Genomic DNA, 15,371 nt, shown 5'->3' with positions numbered 1-15,371 from the left:
CGCGCTTTCTTGGGTATTACATCATACTGCAGACAATGGATACCAAATTTTTCTTTGTTGGCCAAATCTTTGGTGGCATTAACTTGTAAAGATACACCGAATCCCGTTCCATGGTCTGAAGAGTGTCAGAAAAGTTTTTCCGAATTGCGCAATGCATTATGTTCGGCTCCTGTGTTGGGTACCCCTGACTACAGTAAGCCCTTTACATTGTATGTCCATGAGAAAGAAGGCTGTGCATTGTCAGTGTTGACACAGTTGTTCGGAGACAAGCAGCGTCCATGCGCGTATTTTTCGTCGACATTGGATCCGGTAGCTAAAGCATTGCCGAGTTGCTTGAGAGCCACAGCGGCAGCAGCTGTTTCCATTCAGCAGTCTGCTGGTTTAGTGATGAATAATACATTGGTTGTGATGGTTCCACATGCAGTAGACACGTTGTTAAACAGGACCAAGACACAGCACTTAACTAGTGCTCGATTGTCAGGTTACGAGTTGACACTGTTAGCGAGTCATGTACACATAAAAAGATGCAACACGTTGAATCCAGCTACGTTGTTGCCGATTGTAGCAGAGACAGATGTTTCAGAACAGCATGATTGTTTTCTCAGAACAGAAGAAGAAACGAAAGGGAGAGTAGATCTTCAGGACACTCCTCTTGTGAAGTGTGATGGTACCTTATGGGTGGATGGTTCATGCTTCAAGCTTCCGAATGGTGATACGACTGCAGCATATGCTGTCACGACTTTGCATACGATTGTTGAAGCTGCACGTATCCCACATAATTCAGCTCAAGCAGCAGAGTTGATTTCACTCATGAGAGCGTGTGTGTTGTCGAAAGGAACGAAAGTGACCATCTATACTGACAGCCAGAATGCATTTGGTGTGGCTCATAGTTTTGGACGATTGTGGAAAGAACGTGGATTTCTGACTTCGCATGGAGCTAAGATACAGCATGGTCAGTTGGTGAATGAGCTTCTCGAGTCACTTACTTTGTCGTTGCAAGTTGCGATTGTGAAATGCAGTGCACACAAAAAGGTTACTGATGATGTTGGTCGTGGAAATGCATTTGCTGACGAAGTCGCAAAAGAAGCAGCAAGGGATGTGATGAGTCGAATGTATGTTGCAGGCCCTGCAAGATGGGTTGGTGAAGTTGGAATGTGTGAAGATACGATAGAGAGTGTGAAATCTATTCAAGCTGAAGCTACAGAGAAAGAGTTGAGTGTGTGGAGAGAAAGTACGGGTAAAATGGATGCAAATGGTTGTTGGATTGAATTGTCAGAGCATCAGCGATGGTTGCTACCCGATGCGTATGTGCTTGCAGTGGTTACGATGGCCCATGGAATGGCTCATACCAGCGTGAAAGGGATTTGTAAGTTGTTAGCTCCAGTATGGCAAAATGCTGGAATTCCTAAGTGTGCAGAGAATGTGGTCAAGAATTGCATGGTGTGTCTGAAATACAATCCTGGTAGGGGAACCCCAACTCCAGCTGGTCATTTTGCGCCTCCTACGTATCCGTTCGAGGTTTTGCAGCTAGATTTCATCCACATGGAAAGGTTCAACAATTTGAAATACGTACTCATTGTTGTTTGTGCCTTTTCAAGATGGGTAGAAGCATATCCCCTGAAAGACAACACTGCCTTATCAACAGCTAAAGCCCTTGTCAAAGAATTCTTCCCTAGATTTGGAATGCCGAGAATGGTCTGGAGTGACAATGGGAGTGAATTTGTGGGTCGAGTGATGAAGAAAGTATGTGAAGGGCTAGGTATCCAACAGAAATTCCACGCTGCAAATCACCCCTAATCAGCTGGACTAGTAGAATGCTACAATGGCACGCTAAAACTGAAGTTGGCCAAGATTCAAGCGAGCTCTGGTCTTAAATGGCCTGACGCTCTGCCTTTAGCACTCCTATCAACAAGAATGACTGTGCATTCGCGAGTGGGACTTAATCCCTATGAAATTGTGTTCGGCTGTCCGGCCAACATATGGGGAGTGCCAAGGCCGACAAAATTCAGTGAGATCGAACACCCTGTACTGCTTGATTATTTGTACGAATTGATGGCTAAATTGCGTGTTTTACACCAACAGGTTCACGATACTCTGCCTCAGGTCTCTGAAGCTTCAGGACATCCGATCGATCCTGGATCCTGGGTGCTGGTCAAGAATTTTCAGCTAACAAAGAATGACCAGCCCCGTTGGACCGGCCCCCATCTAGTTCTTCTCTCAACAAGATCAGCCGTTCGAGTGGAAGGAAAGAAGAACTGGATCCACGGCATTCACTGCAAGAGGGCCCCGTTACCTCTGCCGTACGACTGGTGGGTCCAAAAGGGTGTCGCTGACTCAGAGACTGAAACTGTGCCTCGTTTTCTGCCTTTCAGTGATGCACGTGTAAAAGGAACAATTTCTGAAAAAGAAAGTGACAATCTCTTGCAAAAAGCTGTGCCGCCGTCAATTCGATTGGACACTACAAAACCAGAACTCCTGTTTCAGGACCAGACAGTACCTGGGAAGAAACGCTATAATCTGAGGCCGAGAACAATGGACTAATAAAAAAAAAACATTCCCTTTCCTTACTTTTTTTTTCCAAAGTGCAGCTCTCTCATCTGAGAAACTTTTTTATTTTTGTTTTTCGAACCCCCATCCGGGTTCAGCTGTAGGGTCGCGGTTGCCGAAGTCTTTGGGGTGCGGGCTGAAGACGTTAGGTCGACAGTTCTGGTTGGTCTAAGGGAGTTGCCCTGGACTGACAGAAGCATTCCTTAGCATAGAGCACCCTACCATCGCGAGCAGCAATTAGAGAGGATGGAGTTTTTCGTGATGGAGAAACCTGCCAAAGAAACGGACCCTAAAGATCAAATTTGTAGAATGATGACCAAGAAACGCTTTTTGATATTATGCATTTTTATGTTGTTCAGTGTAATGTTGTTTTTAATAGGATATGTTTTATTCTCCTTTCAAGTGACATTTGCTCCCGCTACATCGCCCATACCTCCTCCTTCTACTGTTTCCTCACATTCTTTTCACCCTCTTCCTGAACATGAATCCGCTAGGAGATTAGAGTTTATCAATAACTCCTTTGTTCAGCTGTTACACCAACACCAATTAGTAGTGAACACGACTAACTGCTGGGTGTGTGGTCTTATGCCTCATGCTACCGATAAAGGTATCCCTTACCTGGTCCTGCCTTTCAGCCATAATGGTTCTGTGTGGGCATACAGAACAATGTTCATCTACGCACATGAAGTCTACCCCCTACGTTCTGTGAAAGATAATCCTAAGAATAGTGCTCTAGTTAAGGGTATAGTAGATATGATTAGGGAAGATATTTCCTATGAGACTATCCCGAGAGATGAGACACTGGTATATATAGGATGGAACGTGACCGGATATGGAGTTACTCTGAGTGAGAAACAGCAAGCTAAGAGATCTTCCCCGATTTGGATTGTACCCCATCAGGGTCACCTATGTCTGCAAGGTAATGGCAAGAATCCCAGAGCTCAGTTAGGGAAGAGTATCTGCACTGAAACTTATGTTTTTGCGTCCCAGACTTCCCCTTCATTCCTAGCAGCTAAGGGTACCTATTTCATCTGCCATGATAGAGCCTATACATGGTTGCCCCCTGAGTTTTCGGGCACATGTTTTATTTCGTTCCTGTTGCCTCCCACCTACACAGCTACGGCAGATTACCATAAGACGAAGATAGTTAGAGGTGTCTTCAGCAAAGAAGACACTGCAGGACAAGAATTTGGAGACTTCGTGAAGGGTTTTCTGCCGTTTTGGGGACCCATGGTTAACAGCAGGAACATTAGGCAATTGACGAGGGTGGTTGAATCCACCGTAGTTGAAACTGCCGGTGCCCCTAGTAATTTGACTGCTGAGCTCCAGTCGGATCGTCTTATGACTCTTCAGAACAGGGTCGCGTTAGACGTCATACTTGCAGACCGAGGTGGGGTATGTAAAGTGATCCAATTGAGTTGCTGTGTTTTCATTCCAGATAACGCTCCAACAGTGTATCAGGCCATTTCCAAACTGCATAAGATTTCCGAATCTATTCATGTGGATAAAGGAGATTGGTCATTGATGGGATCGTTCTGGGAACTGATATCCGCCTGGGGATGGAAAATTCTGATGATCATTGGGATGATCTTAGCCATTCTTTTCCTGTTCTGTCTGTGCGTACAGTGTGCTCCTGCAATATGTGGCCTCTGTGCTACATCGTGTGTAAGGAAACCTGTATCAAGGGACGAGCTAAGTAATAGGATGATGCTACAGCAACATCTCAATGACTTTATGAATATAGACCTGGACTCAGATTAGCATGAGTATAGGTTATTGCCTATGTAAGGGCAAAAGGAGGGTCTGTGGTACTGAAAATTCTGGACCCGTGTCATAAACATCGTCGTATCATGACGATTTCGATATCAGCAGACCGAGAATAACTAGTAGACTATGTACGAGCATTTTCGTCATATTCGAGTGACGAAATCAACCTGAAATCATAGTTTTCGTCCTGAACCCTCGGGTTCCATTTTGTGTACGGCAGCCATTTTGTGTGTTGCCCTCACATAGGCCGATGACTAAGGCCAAAAACGAATCTGAAGGACACGTACACCCTTGCTGACTTCCCTGTGACCTGGGCAAGCTGACTCCACTGCCTAAAGCCAAACCTGTTCGGTCAGTTCCTTTCCCAGTGGCCGAACGAGATAGTATCAAGGCGCAACATGCCATAAACCTTTCATCGCACACAAACCCTTCCTAATCTTACACACACCTGCCTCTGTTTCTTTCTTTATGACTTGCTTTACGAGGAGGAGGTGCCCGTTTTTATTGGGGGTTCGTCGATATCTGATGAAAATACTGGGCCTTGCCGGGTAATTGATTGTGGGCTGGACGAACTGAAATATGGGCTTGTCATCATGACTCTGCTTTTTCTTTGTAGTGAAAATATGTGAATGTTCAACTGTAAAATAAGGAATGTTTGCCTAAAGCATAATATTTTGTATAAAAATAGAAGGCTGGCTTTGTTAGAATGAGCAGTCTCCTGAGAATATACAACGTGTTGTACTTCTAGGATATCTGTTACTGGCTGCAGCCAATAAACTCGATCTTTGACTTCACCTAGAAGACTCTGTGTTTCTGTAGTCTGAAACAGGAAGGACCTGAAGTCTTAGGGTGTACCCCTGGCACCGCTGGGTTCCGAAAAACCCAGTACTTCAAATCTGGATAGAGTGCTAAGGTAGATCCGTCATACGTCAGCGTCTGTTTTTCCCTGGTGACCCGAAGTGCTGCGTCCCTGTCTCTATAGTTGCGAAGCTTTGCAATTATTGGCCTCTGCGGTGCCCCCGGCTTCGGGCGTGGGGCCAAAGTGTGATTCGCTCTTTCCACAATGAACAGGTTGGAGAATGTCTCCGCACCCAACAATGTCACCAGAAGTTTTTCAACAAAGGTCTCCATCCTGCCTGTCTGGGTGGTCTCCGGAAGTCCCAGGATTCGTATTTTGCAGCGATGAGAATGCGCCTCTAAATCTTCTGTCTTGTCCTGTAGCACCTGCATCACCCTTCCAAGTTGATTGTGTTCAGTGTCCATGGTGGTCTGTGCCTCCTCGACTTCCGTGATTCTCCTCTCTGACATATCTAGACGTTCAGCGTGCTTATCTAGCCTCTCCCATTCTGTCCATCCTGTATGTTAGCACGTCCGTTTTCACTCCCAGTGAGGAGATTCCCTCCTGCAGCCCTTTCTCCATAGACTTCAACATGCTTTTTAAATCCTGCTCCAGGTCTGGAGCCGGGGCCTGCCCGCTGTCCTCTCCTACGCCCTCTTCCTGCGATTTTGACCGCGTCTGTGTGAAGGGGAGCTTGGACTGACCACGATCTGGCTTTCCCATGTTAGCTTCCAGACTTCGGCAGCGTTTTCACCCAATCCTAACTAGTTGAGCTTCGTTCAGGGTAATCCAGGCGGACGCGTGTCAGCTCGCTGCCCCAAGGACCCTAGGCCTCAGGGGAGAAATGCGGTTAGTTACACCAGTGGGCGCCCACTCGGTCCCAGACCAGTCCCAGGACACCTCCGCCACCGATGTTATGCCAGACTTTCAGACCACCGGGACCACCAGCTCCTGGCTCGCTTTCGGACTCAACCAGCCCCTGGTGGCAGACGCCCTCGGTCCGCTCCTGCTGCTTCTTATTTCCCTGCTGGGTCGAGACTATTGCAAGCTCTAATGGTGCCTTCCTACCTCGAGTGAAATCACACTCGACCACTGTGCACAGTTGCAAAAAACTTTTTCAGTTTTATTTTTCAACTGTAAATGTATATTCTTTTTTTGAAACAATAAACAAATTTAACTGATGCAATTTCGTTTTCAACAAATCAATGCATTATATTGTTTATTTTTGATTGTTCATATTACATTCATGAGCTTATTTGACAGCAAAACAATTTTTTTTTTAAATTAATAGAAGGAAAGAATGACTGATTTTACAGGCATAAACATTGTATTACACTTTTCAAGAATGCCCAATGCATTTCGAGCCCAAGGTGGTTCTTCTTCCGGGGCCTGAAATCTGAACACATGAAACACTTTGTTAAAGGAAAATGTTCGACAAGCATGGGGCCATATAGTATACTTTTGGTTGTCTTATCCACCTTGTGCACCAACTAAAAAGATTGTGTATTTAAAAGGAAGTGGTGTGAAACCTCCACCTAGTACCCAGTGATCCCTAAAACTGAAAGACTGCAAATGGAGCTTACCCTCCTCGTAGTGGCGTGCCACCTAATCTTGCTCTGAAACAGTGAATATAACAATTCTCTTCGTTAAACTACGTTTTACTAAAGAGCGGGACTTTCTCAAAGCTCGTTGCAGCTTAAAATCACACAAAACTCACCCTCGGTGAAATCGTTAGTCTGTCCGTTTTCCTACTGAAACTGATTATTCTACTAAAAAAGCAGAAAACAAACTAAGTGAACCTAATCTACAACTTTGTTGGTCTACAAACTCTAAACCACACTAGTACTGTCGAGGAGGGTAAGCTCGAAATGCATCGGGCATTCTTGAAAAGTGTACAATGTTTATGCCTGTAAAATCAGTCATTCTTTCCTTCTGTTAATTTAAAAAAAAAAATTGTTTTGCTGTCAAATAAGCTCATGAATGTAATAGCGAACAATCAAAAATGAATCAATATAATGCATTGATTTGTTGAAAACGAAATTGCATCAGTTACATTTTGTTTATTGTTTCAAAAAAAGAATATACGTTTACAGTTGAAAAATAAAACTGAAAAAGTTTTTTGCAACAGTGCACAGTGGTCGAGTTTGATTTCACTCGAGGTAGGAAGGTTCTGTATAAGGGACACGTGAGGACAAGCGTGCTACCACTGTCGCACGCATTTGAGCAGTAATCTAAACTTCGCTAAAAATACATAACACACTGAGTCTATAGAGGAGTGCTTCTCCATTACATTCTCATTAAGCTCTAATGGTGCCCAGCCAGTTCCACCGTCAGTGCACCCCCTTTCCAGTGAGCCAGCCGCTCCTGCTGATCGTCTAACCTGGGTGGTTCCGGGCCTCCTGTAGTGTGTCCGTGGACCGCTTATGGGGGACCCCGCAGTAGAAAGGGGCGCAATTTGCTTGTGCACTTGGTCGGTCCACCGCGCCACGCCTCAGCCGCAGCCAGAGCCCCAAGGGCAACCCGGGTTCCGGTGCTTATCTCCGCACCTCCACCGAGACACAGTTACTGTGACAGCAAGGGTCCGCTCCCCGCTTCTCATCTTCGTGACGCCATTTTGGGCCCACGGCACACGCCGGTGGCGCACGTCTTCAGCTAAGGGGACCTTCTGCCTCCGAGATCAACTGTGCCCGAGTACCGGGCCCCCAATAGTGTCCGCCTTACTTATTCCGGGGTCGCGGCCCGATTCTGCCGCACCTATTCATCCAGAGCGGGCCCGTCTATCGTCCCAGGCCGCATGCAGAGTGATGTTGCTGGGGAGCTCAATTACGCAAGGCCGGTGCTTTGCGGCCTGCGCCGGCGTTCTGCTACCGCTCCACTGATCTCCGTTCTCGGCCGTCAGGCGCCCTTCCAGGCCGGGCAGCGGGCGTCGGGGCGTTTCCTGGCTTGAAGCAGCCGCAAATTATGGGTCAAGGAAGGGGCTGAAGGGGCCAAGGATAATGAAGTATTTTACTCCGGCTCGAGCAGCCATCTCTGACTCGAGCAAGCTCCGCCCCCCTGTGCAATGCAAATACTTGTTTAATTTGACAGGTAATATTCACAGACCAGTTTAAATATAGCCAATGTTAAATAGCCCTTGATATGTTAAGTTTTTTACTTTTGTCAGAAAAGAGCACCTGCTGGTGTACATGACTTGCTGCTTTAGGTTCTAGATCAAATGCCCAACTGGCCTGCCTAGCCAACCGTTACCAGCTCTTCAAACTACATTTTTCAGCCAATATAATGAAGATACGATTAAACGGGCCACTCTGCACTACATTTATCATTCATGATGTATGGAAAAAGAGTATTTTACATTACCAGCCAGCGTGTGCGACTTCTCTAACATTTAAAGGCTGCATTACACAATTATGACCGTTTGGTGGCAGCAAAGATCATGACACAAAAAGAACCTTTTTAAACTTTACGTAGAAACTGAAAGAAGTGTGCTCTAATCTTGTACACACAAGATGGCGGTAGAAGCTAAGCTTTTCGCAAACCTTTAATCGCTTTAAATTGTTCATTGGCCTTTCACTTAATAAATAGCAAGTTAAAAAAATATTGGTAACGAAATGGTGTTTCTCAAATTAATCTGAACGATCTGGTGCCGGACGCTGTAAAAGAGAACATAGTTGCATTATTTCGATTGATTTGGAAAGTCGGCAAGCGGACTGAATTGGAAACTGGTTTGTCAATACAGTAAAAAAAATAAAGACGAGTAGATAACATTGACAGATTAAAACAGAGAGCCTCATCGGAATATGGACCGGCACCGTGGGTGCAGGCAGGACTAGAGTCTTGGGTGCGACAAGCGTTTTTATTTTTTTAGGTGCAACTGTTTTAATGTTCAGTTTATCTTTTTTCCAGTTTTATCTTTCTGTTTTAGCCTCTGCTAAGAGTGAAAGTTTATACCATGAGTGCACAATTGGTAGAAGTTACCTCTATAGGATTCGAACTTCCCGTTCTGACCATAAGCTTTAGGTACCAGCCGCAAGGAATGGAAACTTTCAGGTTTACACGAATGGTGTGTCTTCTGATGAAAGTGTGACAATGAAGGATACTGTAAAGATGACACATAGTACAAGTATGTGTGAACTGCCTTTATTAGGTATACAACAACTGACACCGAGGCACGTCTTCTCCTCAGAGCCTCTCGCAGCAACTGTCAACATGAACTGTCAACCTGTCAGGTCAGATGGAACCCTCTGACGTCACAGTGCTTTGGCAGGACGCGCGTGCAGTAAGCAGCGCGCATGCTATTACATTGCATGGTACCTTAACTTAAGTAAACACAACACATCTCCTCATCAATAAAAACAAGAATGACAGTGATGTCCCATGAATGAGGCTATGGGGAGGAGGAGAAACCAACTGCTAATCACGAACGAAATCGTGTAACTTAGCTGGAGGTTTGACCACTCTTCCATATCTGCTCACAGTGGGCTCGTCCTCACAACTGACGTCCTGAGACTTAACATCTTCACACATTGAATCATCTAAATCAACATTTATATCACTGCTGGTCTGATACCTGTACTCTTCCGATGTCTCCTCGCTCTGCCTACTACTACTGTCCTCTGCCCGTGAACCACTGGAAGTGTTCTCACATCCAGAAAATATATCCCTTGTACCCAAAGATACAATGTTTGTGCCGTCTGGACGAGACCACCCAATAGCTTCACGGTCCAGAATCCAATCGTAGTCTTGAGTGTAGGACCCATCTCGGTTGTTGGGAGTGCATTGAGAAAGAGACATTGCCCCTCCATTCTTACACAGTGCCAATGAAGAAAAATGCCATGTTTTTCCATCGCTCAATAGCGCAGAATTACAAAAAGACTTTCTTGACCTCCATAGGTTGTGAGTAGTGATTTTTACCTTTGCTTGAACATCTTGATTGCCTCACTCTAACTCTGTCACCTGCTTGGATGAAAACCTTTTTGCATGCATTTTTGGAGTCATAGTATCTCTTACCAACACTTTGTGAATTCCGTACATTCCTTTGAATCTCCTCGGAAGACCAACACTCTCTTTTGGGGATTGCCCAACCCATGTTATCCTTAGTAATGGGGGTCCTCCCTCTCAAAAGTACAAAGGGACTGGTACCAGTAGATTCACAAGGAGTTACCCTGAATGACCAAAGATTGTTGCTAAGTTGTTTTTTCCATGACATGTCATTTTGATTTGCTAGTTGGATAACTCCTTTAATCACCCGATTGAACCTTTCGACTGCGCCATTACCTGCAGGATGATATACAGAAGTGGTTTTGTGTTTGATCCCATGTTTTAACAAGAATTCTTTAAAAATTGCAGACGTAAATTGTGGACCATTGTCAGATACAATGCAATTTGGAAGGCCCTCTCTAAGAAATAGTTTGCGCAAAAATCCCACAACACTTTTTGCTTCAGCATCCTGGACTACTTCTACCTCTGGCCATTTGGAAAAATGGTCTACCAGTACTATAAGGTATAATAGTTCACCCTTCTCTCTAATGGGTCCACAAGTGTCAATACCCAATCTAACCCAGGGCATGGATGGACACGAAAGGGGTTGAAGGGGTGGTCTAAGCGTGTGTTTGGATTTGTCTGAATTCTCACAGGCTGCACAATTTCTGACACTCCTTTCTATTTCTATGTCATACCCGGGCCACCAGTATGAATTCCTGACTCTGCTCTTGGTTTTTCCTATGCCAAGGTGCCCCTCATGGCAAATCTCGAGGAGTTTAGCTCATAAACCCTTGGGAGGAACGACCTTGCCATTTCTCAAAACTAAATCAGCTTTAACTGACAACTCATCCTTGAGTTCCCAAAATGAACGTAAATGCTCAGGAACCTTTTTCTTTTCTGGCCAACCCTCTCCTATATACTTCTTAGCATCAAGGAGTACATCATCATCCTCCTCCATAGCTGTTGACCACTCTGCACTAGAAATACATGGTATCTCTTCTGCAATGTTAGCTATGCAAAAAGTGTCAATGTCTGAAACTTGTTCATCTGTGTTTGGTAAAGGTAAACGGCTTAAACAGTCCGCAACCTTGTTTTTAACACCAGGAAGGTACTCCACCTCATAGTTAAACTCTAACAATTTCATGGATATGCGTGACAAACGGGGGAAGCAACTCGAAGACCCTTAGTTGAAAGTACTTTTACTAAGGGTTTATGATCACTTCTGAGGGTGATCTTGTAACCCCAAATATATTGTCTAAAATGATTCAAACCCCATGCACACGCCAGTGCTTCTCTCTCAATCATGGAATATCTTCCTTCTGTGGGTGTGATTGAACGTGAGGCAAATGCTACAGTCACCTCTTTTCCTTCTCCATTAATCTGTGAAAGTACCTCTCCTAACCCCTTATTGCTAGCATCAGTAGTTACAATGCTGTGGAGAGAGGGGTTGAACCCTTGGAGGGATGGAGCATTACAAATATCCTCTTTAATCCTAATAAAGGATTCTTCACAAATGGCATTCCACTCAAATTTGCTTTTCTGTTTCATAAGTTCCCTTAAGTGTAACGTTTTGGAAGAGAAATTGCGCACAAATTTGGCATAAAATTCTGAAAGTCCTAAAAATGCTCTGACCTCCTCCTTGCTCTTGGGTGAGGGGGCTTCCCTGATAGCTGATAACAGTTCTTCTTTTGGTTTTATGACACTGCCATCAATTTTGTGTCCCAAATAAGTAACTTTATTAGCTGCAAATTTGCACTTACGCAAATCAGCTGTAAGCCCATGATGTTCAAGCACTCCTAGTACTCTGTTCAGTTTTGCATCATGTTCACCTCTGGTTGCGCCTGTTACCATGATGTCATCCTGAAAAATTAGGAGGTTCTTCTCCTCCTTGAATAGTTCACTCATTAACCTCTGAAACATGGCAGCAGCCGAAGCCAGTCCGAAAGGTACCCTCTTAAACCTAAAACATCCCAAAGGCGTTACAAATGTGGTAAGTCTCCTACTCCTAGGATGTAAAGCCACTTGGTGGTAGGCTGAGCTTAGATCAATAGTGGAAAACCACTTGGCTCCATTGGTATAAGACAGCATTTCGCTAATCTTTGGCAAAGGAAATTGATCAACTAAAATATTTTTATTGAGGTCGCGTAGATCAATGCATAGACGGAGTTTGCCATTGGGTTTCTTAGCGATAACCAAGGGCGAAACCCACTCTGCTGATTCTACCGGCTCAATAATGCCCTCCTTTTGTAATCTCCTTAATTCATTTTCCACTTCACCAATGATGGAAAACGGTATGTTCCTAGACTTGTGTACACACGGAACAGCATCTCCCTTCAGTTTGATTTCATGAACAAAACCTTTAAGTTTCCCTATTTTCTCTGAAATCACCTTGGGATACCTTTTCTTAAAGAAATTATTGCACTCTTCTTCAGTTTGTAAGATCAGGACAGGATCTGGGCTGTTAGGATCCAGAATTATTCCCAATTCTCCTTGGTCGATCCATCCTAACACGGACGGACCAACCTTTGAGACATACAGTTTTCCTACCATTTGGCGAGACTTAAATTGAAACTGTAACTCTATGAAACCCAACATTTCAATAGGATCATAATTGAAAGATTTGGGAAAAATATCAGGGCTCTGTAACTTCTTGCCGATGACAGGAACAAATTTCTCCAACCACACCCCTTCGTTAACAATGGAATAGGGTGAGCCGGAATCAGCGACTATTGAAATATCTACCCCACCAATGTTCATGTCGCATATAGGTTTTTTCTTTTTGCTACCTCCATCATTGACATTTAACACAAATCAATTCATATCTTCTTCATCTGAGGAGATAAACTCTTCTTGTTCATCAAGAACCACTGATTTTACATTTCTTCCCCCTTTCTGTTTCTTTGGGCACATGGCAATGAAATGCCCAACTATTCCACAATTTGAACATTTTTGTCTCAAGGCTGGACATGCTTTGTCATTTGCCAAATGATATCTACTCCCACACCTAAAACATTTTCTATCATCAGAAAGTTTTGCTTTATAAGTGGATTCCTTTCTCTGTACATAACTGGAACTGGGTTTACTGTTTGTTTTCTTTGAACATATTACTTTCGCCACAGTGGATTTGTCCTCTGTAGAGGACTTCTCCTCCTGCAACACAGCCTTAGCACATCTGCCAGTTAGTTCTGTACACTTAACTATTTCCACAACTTCTTCTAATGGCAATTCACCTTTTGCCCATAATTTCTCCTGAACATGCTTATTGGAGGACCTCATAACAACTTGGTCACGAACCAACTCATCATGTAATGCCCCAAATCTGCAAGTAAGTGCCAAGTTTTTCAACGCAGCAACATAATCCTCCACAGATTCCTTAGGGGCTTGTCTGCGTTGAAAAAACTTGAACCTTTTAACTGAAATAGAAATAGTGGGTCTGAAATACATAGTCAAATCTTCTAAAGCGATCGTGTACACGTCACCCATCCTAGGTTTCTTGTTAATACGGTTGTACATTTTCATAGCTTTTGCACCTAAACAATGAAGAAGAATTTTTTTCTTCTTCTCAGGGGTCAATTCTTCTTCACCTTCAAAAGTAGACCTATAATTCTCAAAGTATTCTAGCCATTCTTCCCATTTGAGTGCATCATCCCCTGTTGAAGGTATGAAAGGCAATGGAGGAGATAAATTCCACACGTTTCCTGAAGCCATGACTGACTCGGTAGTACCAAACCAACACTGAACTGGTTTATGCAACTAGGAATTTATGTTAATTCAACCTTCTTTTCAGGCAAAGTGTACAAATATTACCATCAACATAAGAATAAACATTATAATCTATTATGGAATTTGTGTCACTCTTGTTATTAATATTCACCCAGGACGCAGTTCCTCGACTTGGTGTGTGTGGCTGTTTTGTGAATAAAAATCAGCAGTAGTAAGTTCCTCAGAACGATATCTTTAAGGATAGGTGTGCATGCCACCGCTGTAGGGGACACCCTTGATTTTCAAGAAAGTAAGTGTGTAGCTTGAGTAACTATCACTGTAGCGCAAACGCTCCTATTTGAAACATAAACAGATCTTCCTTAATGCGTAGATTGGTGTGCGTGTCACCGTATTTGGAGACACGCTCAATTAGCAATGGGTAGATTGGTGTGCGTGTCACTGTAGTGGAAGACACGCTCAAATAGCTATTGTTAGAAACGGCAACAAAACTTGTTAATTTTCACCAAAGTGAGTGTGCGTCTCACTGTAGGGCAAACGCTCTTAAAAAAAAAAAAAATCCACGAAGCTTCCTTAATGCGTAATTTGGTGTGCGTGTCACCGTAGTAGGAGGCACGCTTAATTAGAGGCAGACAATCTTCAAAAATGGCCGACCGACGTCGGCAGACGTCTGCGTTTCAGTGACGTCATTCAACACCCTGACAGGACAGCTGGTCGACTGAAGTGCACCATGGAATCCTGACAGGAATGCGCTGTTCTCTTGGCATCAACGATGTGACAGGGTGAAAAGGTCAGACAACTCAAAGCTTTCGCCGCAATCACTCAGTGAGAAAGATTTCCCCCAAAGGTGAATGTGCCTTCCAACCAGACGAGAATCCACTGCCAACTTTAGACCTCAGCGCCGTTACACACTCTCATGCTTTAAGTCCCCTCACGTAGAAAAAACACAGTGTTCAGCATATAGTACGGGTTTCCACACGGGAGAACACTGTCAACTCACACCTGAAATCATTCAATGCGAGATCCCGACGACAAGCAGGATATCCACAACTTGCAGGACACATCCAAAACTCACCAGATACACCCGGTGGACAGAACAAAGTCCAACTTGCTGCCTTCAGGAATAGTAAACTTCACAAGAAGAATATGAGCTGTCAAGATGCGGATCTTTACACCGATCGATGAAAACTCTGGCTGAATGAGCTCGAACTGCCCATCAATCCCTGAAGACTCCGCTCGACGAACTGCTGGAGAATGACTCGAGACTCCGTCGGTGACAAGCAGAAACAAAAATGAGAGGGCAACCTCTGCAGGCAGAAGACGTCCCCAGGATAAACAACAGGTTGCCTCAGGTGGGTTCGTTGCTGTGTCAGCAGTCCCGTCCCATCGCCAACTTGTAAAGATGACACATGGTACAAGTATGTGTGAACTGCCTTTATTAGGTATACAACAACTGACACCGAGGCACGTCTTCTCCTCAGAGCCTCTCGCAGCAACTGTCAACATGAACTGTCAACCT

At 44.3% G+C, this 15,371-nt stretch overlaps 1 long non-coding RNA gene across 1 annotated transcript in view; it reads right to left on the bottom strand.

Annotated features, from left to right (window-relative positions):
* Positions 1-8,533, bottom strand: part of LOC144819736 (uncharacterized) — a 100,699-nt gene extending 92,166 nt beyond the window's left edge. Inside the window, exon 1 of the long non-coding RNA XR_013607540.1 lies at positions 8,510-8,533. This is a non-coding gene — a long non-coding RNA (uncharacterized LOC144819736). The remainder of the gene's footprint in view (positions 1-8,509) is intronic.
* Between the last annotated feature and the right edge of the window lie 6,838 nt (positions 8,534-15,371).

The sequence above is a fragment of the Lissotriton helveticus genome, chromosome 2_1, assembly GCF_964261635.1.
Source record: "Lissotriton helveticus chromosome 2_1, aLisHel1.1, whole genome shotgun sequence".
NCBI classification, from domain to species: domain Eukaryota; kingdom Metazoa; phylum Chordata; class Amphibia; order Caudata; family Salamandridae; genus Lissotriton; species Lissotriton helveticus.
Note: the sequence above shows the minus strand (reverse complement) of the source record. Positions and strands in the feature narration are given on the sequence as shown.